The sequence below is a fragment of the Podarcis melisellensis genome (genome assembly GCF_964234715.1).
Source record: "Podarcis melisellensis genome assembly, chromosome: 3".
NCBI lineage: Eukaryota > Metazoa > Chordata > Lepidosauria > Squamata > Lacertidae > Podarcis > Podarcis melisellensis.
In genome coordinates this window covers 25,752,126-25,761,409 of record NC_138530.1, presented here as the reverse complement: position 1 = coordinate 25,761,409, position 9,284 = coordinate 25,752,126, and the positions used below count along the sequence as shown (strand labels likewise).

Sequence of the window (9,284 nt, the reverse complement as noted above, 5' to 3'; positions counted from 1 at the left end):
TCTTCTGTCCCGGGGGGCCTCTCGCTGCCACCCCGCCCCGCAGCACGGAAGGGTCAGGAGGGCTAAGCAACGGACGCAGCGCCCACCCTCGCTCCGCAACGCTTTCCGCCCCTCTAGCAACTCGCGGCCGGCTCCCGCATGCGCACACGGCGCTCGCCCCCCTCGGCAGATACGCCGAAGCCGCTTCCGCAGCCAATGGGACGGCCGGGCTCGGGGAAAGGGGGCGGGGCTTGGTCCATCTCTCCATCCGTCCGAGGCTTGTGCGCCTCTTCCATGTCACTGGGGGCCACGTGGAGCTCTCTAGTGACCCCTCCCCGCGGGGGTTGCTGGGATCCTCGCCTTTCTCAGGCCCTCGTCCGGCGCAAGAGAGGTTTCCTCCCCCACGCACCCACCCTTGCCATTCTCCGCGCACCCCTTCGTGCCTTGCAAAAGAAGGATGCTACAGAGACACCCGGGCAGCTCCGGGAAATCAGAGGGTGCAGTAAGACGGATCCAAACACAAAAACAAAATTAAACTGTCCACAGAGAAGATGACTCATTGTTTTTGTATTGCAGTGGGGTAGGTACTGTGTGAAATGTGCATTTGCACTGCACTGTTGTTGTTTTTTCCAGAATGAGTGGATGGAGGAAAGAGACAGAAAGTGGTTCTGTAGGTAGTGTGTCATTTTAGGCGCAGGGAAACACAGGTTCAGAAGGGCCGGATTGAACGTGATGTGAGAGATCCGTGACTGCATTTTCTGGCTTTTTCTTCTCTTGGCTAGAAGCACCCTTGCTTAAGATCACGGCTCAGGCATTTGAGGGCAGGGGGTGTCCCTAACCCTTCTCCATGAAATATCAGGGCAGTAATGTAAAAAACCCATCAAAAGATGTACTAAACCATCCTTAAGAGGACTGGGTACTCAGTAATATGTTAAACTGCAAAGGGCTTTGGGCATAAAATGTCTTCAAGAGATGTTCAAAAGTGAAGATGCCTACTGAATATCTGCTGGTAGTATGTTCTACAGCACAGGACCTGCGACACTAAACTGAGGCCAGTCATGCCTCTGTAACATGGAGGAGGGAATAACAGTCCTCCTCCAGATGATCTCTGCGATTCAGCTGATCTATAAGGGCTCAGGCAGTCCCTAAGGTCTCCTGGACCCAAATGGTTCAGTGCACAAGATACACAACTTATGCCACTCATGTCTGACCTAAATCATTCCTCAAAAGCTACATGTTGCACTAGAGGAGAGTTGGAAGGTAAAATTGTATCTTATCCAATTTGTCCTTGTTTTATTGTACAGTATACTGTATCACTAGGTTCAGAGAAACCTCACACTCTTGTCTGCAAGATCTAGGCTTTGCAGCAACTACAAAGACCTCTTTCTTTCCAAAAAAAATTTAAGACAACAAGGTTGGACAAGCAAACGGAAGCCTTATTGCTAATTTAGTCATTATTTGTTTATTTATAAATACTTATATACCACTGTATCATAAAAATATATCACAGCGGCTTACAAGAATATAAAAACATAAAACCAAACAATAACATAACGAAAGTTAAAAATAAGTTTAAAGCAAAAATAAATTAAAAACAAACATGAATGGACCATTGTGGGGGATGAGCTCATAATTGCCTACATAGGCCTGGCAGCACAGAAAAGTTTTCAGCAAGCTTTTAAAAACTGGTATAGAAGGCGACTGCTGATTCTTTGAATTGCCAGTTGCTAAGCATCTACGGAACTTCCTGAAGTTCTAAACAGTCCCTGTTTTTCCATCAGGAGATCTAAGTTGGGAGTCCCACTCAATAATCTCTTAGGAAATCGGAGCACTGCAGGGTATGTGTTGCTTAAAGGTTGAGCTGGTATAGGAGGCCTCCACCTCTAGTTCCAGCATATTGGGAAGAATATAGGAGTACTTTTTGACAAGACATGTAATCTAAGGAACAACAACCGAATCAAGATTGGCATGCTGACCATGGTTTGCCAGAACACCCCTCCCCAGTTTTGATCTACACTTCCCATCATTCTTGGCCACTTGTCTTTGCTGGCAGGGCTGGCGGGAAATGCAGTCCAAAACATCTGGAGCGCACCAGCTTGGGAAAGGCTGTTCTGGACACCTAGAAATTATCATTTCTATCACGAATCAGCTATAAATCAAATGGTGCTTCGAACAAGGAGCATTTCTAGCACCCCTTCATGAGTTGGATGGCCAAGTACCTTCTTTTAAAGAGTTCATTTCTAGCCTATTTCACAGCTTAGATGCATCATCTGTAAGAATTATTTACAGTGGTGCCCCGCAAGACGAACGCCTCGCAAGACGAAAAACCCGCTAGACGAAAGGGTTTTCCGTTTTGGAGGCGCTTCGTAAAACGAATTCCCCTATGGGGTTGCTTCGCAAGACGAAAAAAAAATTGCATCCCCCTGCGGGGTTTTTTTTGCTTTTTTCACCCTTTTCTTAAGCCGCTAAGCCGCTTATCAGCTGTTCCGCTGATAAGCCGCTTAACAGCTGATCGCTGGAAGCCGCTTGACAGCTGTAGCGCTAATCCGCTAAGCTGTCAATGGGCTTGCTTCGCAAGACGAAAAAACCGCTATACGAAGAGCCTCACGGAACGGATTAATTTCGTCTTGCGAGGCACCACTGTATCCCTGTCATATTAGACGTGTGTTTTCCAAAGTGGGTGATGCCGCTCCCTGAGGGGGTGTTAGAATGATCCAGAGGAGCAGTTAGTAGCCTCAGGTGCAATTGGGGGCATTGAATAAAAATAAGAGGGCAGTGGAAGCATAGAGAAGAGAATTTAAAAAAAACACACACCATGTTTGTTGTGTAATAATGCTTACCACCAGGTGAGGCACTGTTGCAGGATGGCAACAACGCCTCCCCTGGATCTGGTGGTCGTGCTGCAAGTGAGGGGTTTTCCTGGGCTTAGATGAGCTCTTTTCAGCTTCCCAGGCCTTGGAAGTAGATCACAGCTTGCCTATTTGGCCAATGGCAGGCAGGCTGTGGCACCAGCCCTGCCCCTGGGGCAGATCAGAGTGAGTTTGGGGTCGCTGAGTATTTTTTTTCTCTGAAAAGGTGGGTGGTAGGCCAAATATGTTTGGGAACCTCTGTATTAGATGATGGATTTAACCCAAAGGTAGCCAACAGGGTGCCCTACAGATGTCATGCCCCTTCCACAAGCGCACTCTCCTTGAATAATAATAATAATAATAATAATAATAATAATAATAATAATAATTTTTATTTATATCCCACCCTCCCCAGCCAAAGCTGGGCTCAGGGCGGCTAACAACAATAAAACAGTACAACAGTACAGCACACCACTCTAAAATCATTCATTATAAAATTAATTCAAAACAAACCACTGGCAACCATTGGGCCAGAGCTCCGCGAAGATTGCCGAAGGAGGGAGTCAGGCTGTGCCCTGGCCAAAGGCCTGGTGGAACAGCTCTGTCTTGCAGGCCCTGCGGAAAGATTCAAGTCCCACAGGGCCCTAGTCTCTTGTGACAGAGTGTTCCACCAGATTGGAGCCACAGCCGAAAAAGCCCTGGCTCTAGTTGAGGCCAGCCTAACCTCTCTGTGGCCTGAGACCTTCAAGATGTTTTTATTTGAAGACGGTAAGTTTCTCTGTGGGACATACCAGGAGAGGCAGTCCCGTAGGTACGAGGATCCTAGGCCGTATAGGGCTTTAAAGGTTAAAACCAGCACCTTAAACCTGATCCTGTACTCCACCGGGAGCCAGTGCAGCTGGTATAGCACCGGGTGAATGTGATCTCGCAGCGAGGACCCCGTAAGGAGTCTCACTGCAGCATTTTTGCCTGGCTGATATGGGACCTTAAACTCAGATAATGTCTCTTGCTTTCTTGAACGGAAGACAGAGAGGGGTGTGGGAGTATCATCGCTCCAACCACTTTTTGCCTCTGGTCCCACCCACCTCTAGCATGCGGCCCTCAGAAGGTTACACACAAGGGAAGGTGGCCCCTGGACACGAGTTTCTTATCCTTGTTTTAAAGCATCCTTATTATTTGATCCCAGAAACAGTAGTACTGATCAGCATGGGGGCAGAGGAAAAGAGCCGATTGTACCATCTTCTGTTGCACAACTGTATCTTCGGTTTCATTCCTATAGCAACTGAGCAGGGCTAAGGTGTCCTGCTTTCACATGGGCTAAAAGCATTTGAAGTTACTGAGGCTTGCTTATATTTTTGCTCTGCTTTTAAAAGCAGGACTTATCTCGGGATAAAGAGAAGTTCCAATTGACCAACATGGCCGAAGATGAGAAAAAGCTCTTGATTGAATATAACAAGTGGAGGGATCCTGGATGCTGGTTGGAAGGAAAGACCGAAACGGCCTGGCTCAGGCCTCAGAGGAGGCATTATCCCTTTTCTAACCGCAATTCGGCAGAGATTTTTAAAATAGTGAAGCATGAGTACATCAGTGACAGGGCTTCCTGGATAACAATAGGCCCTCCTGAAAATAAGGAAAAGAGGCATTTCCCGGAAAAAAGTAAGTTAGTTTGTAATGTAGTGTGACACACAATATCGCCAATCTCCACAGCAGAGATTATAGGGAGTTCCAGGCACTCTTTACCCCAGGTTTGTGTTTCCTTTTGGACAATGAGGAACAGTGGAGACTGAGGTGTCTTTATGATATATGGTTTATTTACACATCTATACAACCTGAGCCTATGATGGAGGAGTTTCCAGCATTACAGTTCTGTTTCTCCCTTGGATTCTGCCCTAGATTCAAACTGTCAGCCCACATTGTGCTCTGACTCCCACCTTTCTCCACTTGCAAACTGCAATTATCTTTCCTCCAGCTTACACCATGCCCACTGCAATCCTGAAACTCCTTCCCTGAAACTCTGGTGTTGTCTTTGGCTAGCTATCCAGAACCTGGGGTGGAGATCCACCCATTTACTGGTTGGCACATAGTCTCGGCCCAGTGTACCTGAAGGAGTGTCTCCACCTCCATTGTTCAGCCCAGACACTGAGGTCCAGCTCCAAGAGCCTTCTGGTGGTTCCCTCACTGCGAGAAGTGAGGTTACAGGGAACCAGACAGAGGGCCTTCTTGGTAGTGGCGCCTGCCCTTTGGAATGCCCTCCCATCAGATGTCAAGGAAATAAGCAACTACCTGACTTTTAGAAGACATCTGAAGGCAGCCCTGTTTAGGGAAGTTTTTTATGTTTGATGTTTTATCATGTTTTTAATACAGTGGTACCTCGATTTACAAACTTAATTCATTCCAGAAGTCAGTTCTTAAACCAAAAAGGTTCTTAAACCAAGACACGCTTTCCCTAATGAGGCCTTCTGCCGCCAGTGCCCTTTCACCGTTTGGATTCCATTTTTAGACCAAGGTAAAGTTCACAAAGTAAAGGTAAAGGACCCCTGACAGTTAAGTCCAGTCGCAAATGACTCTGGGGTTGCAGCGCTCATCTTGCTTTACTAGCTGAGGGAACCAACGTTTGTCCGCAGACAGTTTTTCCAGGTCATGTGGCCAGCATGACTAAGCTGCTTCTGGCGAAACCAGAGCAGCACACAGAAATGCCGTTTACCTTCCCGCCGGAGTGGTACCTATTTATCTACTTACACTCTGACATGCTTTCGAACTGCTAGGTTGGCAGGAGCTGCGACTGAGCAACGGGCGCTCACCCCATCACAGGGATTCGAACCACCAACCTTCCAATCGGCAAGCCCTAGGCTCAGTGTAAACCAAATCGTTCTTAAACTGGACTGTTCTTAAACCGAGGTACCACTGTATTCTGCAGGGAGCCGCCCAGAGTGGCTGGGGAAACTCAGATGGGCAGGGTAATAATAATAATAATAATAATATATTAGCCTTCTTAATGGCTTTCTTAATGGGTCATTACCCTTCCCTTTCCCCTCTTTCAATGGCCCATCTTGCCAGGAGATTGTTTCATCAGGAAGACAGCCTGGCTTATAATATTTTAACATTTGCTGGGTAGAGGGATTAAAAGGTCTGTCACCTACAAACACATAACGATATATTACATTGCAAGTAAATGTTGAACTGTAGGAATCTGTAATTCCACCCTTCTCTACACGTCAACTTTGGAGGAGTAATGAGGGACATTTCCACACAACAGTTTATCATGGATTCGGTGCTCCGCATGGATGCAATTTTTCATAGCATTCGCATGATGACATCCTTGTCAAAATACCAGCCCATATTTCCCTCCTGTTTTAATCCAGATTTACTTTTTCCACAATTTATTTGTTTTTTACTTAGGTTTTCTTCTCTCACAGTAATTCCAGATTAAATGGGGAAATAATAAAGGACAGCATTTTTATGTGGTTGATGTCTGTGCTTTGCAAAAATTGTGTGCATGCGTTAACCCCTTAGTTTGCAATGGGCCTACTGCTCACTCTGTCCATCCTGCCTCTTGTGCTCTTAACACCCATCTCTTCTGTTCCATTCTCCTTTACCCAGCATGAAGCTGCTGAAAAGTATGGCATTATCTTTCTTTCTCCTGAGGTGCAATTCAGCTGCATTGCTTCCCTATGTTGTAGAGTTATGCTTGCCTCACTCCCCCAAAGTGGTGAAAACTTTCAGGGGTACATACAGTGCTTACCTGGGTTTGGTGTCCTTTGGAAGAAGGGAGTAAATAGAACGAATATACAAACAGTGACAAAGAGGGGTTGGGGGCTGTTCAAGGAAGCGTATTGCTCTGAGGACATATTTCCCAAGCCCATCTGCCCACCCCCACTCCATGTGGAGACTGGTTGTTATTGCTCAATAGTAAGGAAAAGACAATCAGCTAAGAGACATTGTTGTTTAGAATGCGTGGGCATATTTCATGACTGAGCTTTGCTAATGCAAACAGGTACTGGGGATTGATCACTGACTCAGCCACCAACTAATTCCTTGTAAAACAAAACAGAAAACTGATGTTGAGTGTGGGCTGAAGCAGCAGAACAGGTGTTACATCATCACCACTGAATTTATTTTAGATGCTGCTTGCAAAACAATGAGGAGAAAGGCAGACCTTATTTATTTAGCTTTTTGCCTTATCTTGCCTGGCCCACAGTTTCGTGCATGATTAACTTTTAAGACTGGGAGAAAGGACACTGAAGCGGAGTTAAAACAATTTGGTCTGAAAAATTCCCTCGAGGTTAGAGATAGATGACTCTTGTCAGTTTTGCTTTCTAGTCTTTCGAAACTTACCTTTGGTTCTCCAAATTTCTGCAGCAACTTCCATGAACAAATAAATAAAAGTTTCCATGAAAATTCAGCAGCAACATAGTGCAATTTTCTCCTAATAAGCACATTTCTGTTTGCAGTTTTTACACATTTTTGCAAGCAACTTTCCCTAACTTTTTGTGTAATTTTTCACTTATATGCATTTTTATACACATTTTCACCTAATTTTTTTTTAATTAGTTGGAGAACTAGATCACAACATTTGTAGAAGTGTGAATTTTGAATCATGGTGGCCAGAGACTGCTGGGATAGGGGAGAATGTTGGTTCAGTTTGCATTTTCTGAAAAGCAGCTTACCCTGGGCTCCCAGGTCCTAGACCAGCACTCTAACCACTACACCACAATGGCTCTTACCAGTAAAGGTTACATCATGCTGGGAGCTTCCCACTTCAGACAGTAGCTCTCCAGCTGTTTGACGTGTTGGGGAAGGTGGAGCTGGCAGGCTGCTCTCCCTCACATGTTGCTTTATTCCAATTCTTGAACATCTGTAGAGAGCTTGTTGATTTAACCAAGATGGCTTATTGTTAACCAAGATGGTGCCCTACAGATGTTGTGGACTAAAACTCCCATCATCCCTGATCATTGGCTATATTGGCTGAGGCTGATGGAGCTTGTACAGTGGTACCTCGGGTTGCATACACTTCAGGTTACATACGCTTCAGGTTACAGACTCCGCTAACCCAGAAACAGTGGTTCAGGTTAAGAACTTTGCTTCAGGATGAGAACAGAAATTGTGCTCTGGCGGCGCGTACTTAACCCGGGGTACCACTCTAGTTAGTTGCAGGTTGATGACAAGCAAAGCCCTGTCTGTAGTGGTGTGTCAAAGCAGCTTCGTCCATGGAGAATGATGTTTCAATATAATTGTAACTTAAAACATTTCTCCATGAGCTGTGAAAGACTTTGAAACTACAGGCAGTAGCAGTCTCGTTTCCATTAGATTGCCTACCACCCCAGTAATGGTATCCTGTGCAGGATGAGAACAGTAATCGTGCTCCGGCAGCGTGGCAGCAGCAGGAGGCCCCATTAGCTAAAGTGGTGCTTCAGGTTAAGAACAGTTTCAGGTTAAGTACGGACCTCCGGAACGAATTAAGTACTTAACCTGAGGTACCACTGTAGTCTACAACATCTAGACAGCACCACATCGGCTACTCTTGCTTTCACCAAATGGTTCTAAGAAAGTCGTTGTCTTCTACTGATTCTGTTTTATGCTTCTTTACTTTGTATCTTGCAGGCCATGCCATCTTTGGATGATGTGCTCCTCAAAGGCAGTTTCTCCTGGAGTGCTGGGCATTTCTCAGGAGCAAATAAACAATTATAATACTGTCCTTGTTTGAATTAAATTGGTTACCAAAAAATTAAATACGGTAGTTTGAAAATAAGTTATGTAAAATATGCCAGTACGTTGTTTTTTAAATTTAAAAATTTGTATCTATTTCCTTGGTCCAGACTAAGTGAATAAGAAATAAATTTAACACACTTGGCTTGTATCTAATGCACTATTTAAGAGAACATTTTGTGTTTGTTGTTTCAGTAATCAAATAATTAAAGACAGTTACATGATATTAAAACATGGGGCAACTGCAATACTTTATTCTTACTGTTCTCAAAATTGAAAGGGAGCTGCAGTTCAGCAGAAGAACATCTGCTTTGCATGCAGAAGGCTCTGGGTTCAATCTCTGCTATCTCCAAGGAGGACTAGGGAAGACCCCTTTTCAAAATCCCACAGACTGCCAAACACTGTTGACAACCTGAGTTTGATGGACCAAGGGCCCTCCAGATGTTTTGGCCTACAACTCCCATGATCCCTAGCTAACAGGACCAGTGGTCAGGGATGATGGGAACTGTAGTCCCAAAACATCTGGAGGGCCTGAAGATTGCCTATGCCTGGTCTGACTTGATATAAGGCAGCTTCCTCAACAACAAAAAGTGCCATACCTTAACTAAAATTGGATAGGGCTGCTGAGGACCAGATGACATTACCTTAGAGCAGACATGGCCCATGAGCTGCTGCTAGACAGATCTGCGTAAAAGGAAGCTGAACACATTTTATTCTGCCTTAACTGAGACAGCAGAGCAAAAAAAATAT

General features: G+C 45.2%; 1 long non-coding RNA gene across 1 annotated transcript; it reads left to right on the top strand.

Annotated features, from left to right (window-relative positions):
- The first annotated feature begins 242 nt into the window (after window positions 1-242).
- Window positions 243-8,521, top strand: LOC309366038. The gene is made up of 2 exons (XR_014166430.1): window positions 243-559; window positions 8,430-8,521. It is a non-coding gene; the product is annotated as an uncharacterized lncRNA (long non-coding RNA).
- Window positions 8,522-9,284: the final 763 nt, after the last annotated feature.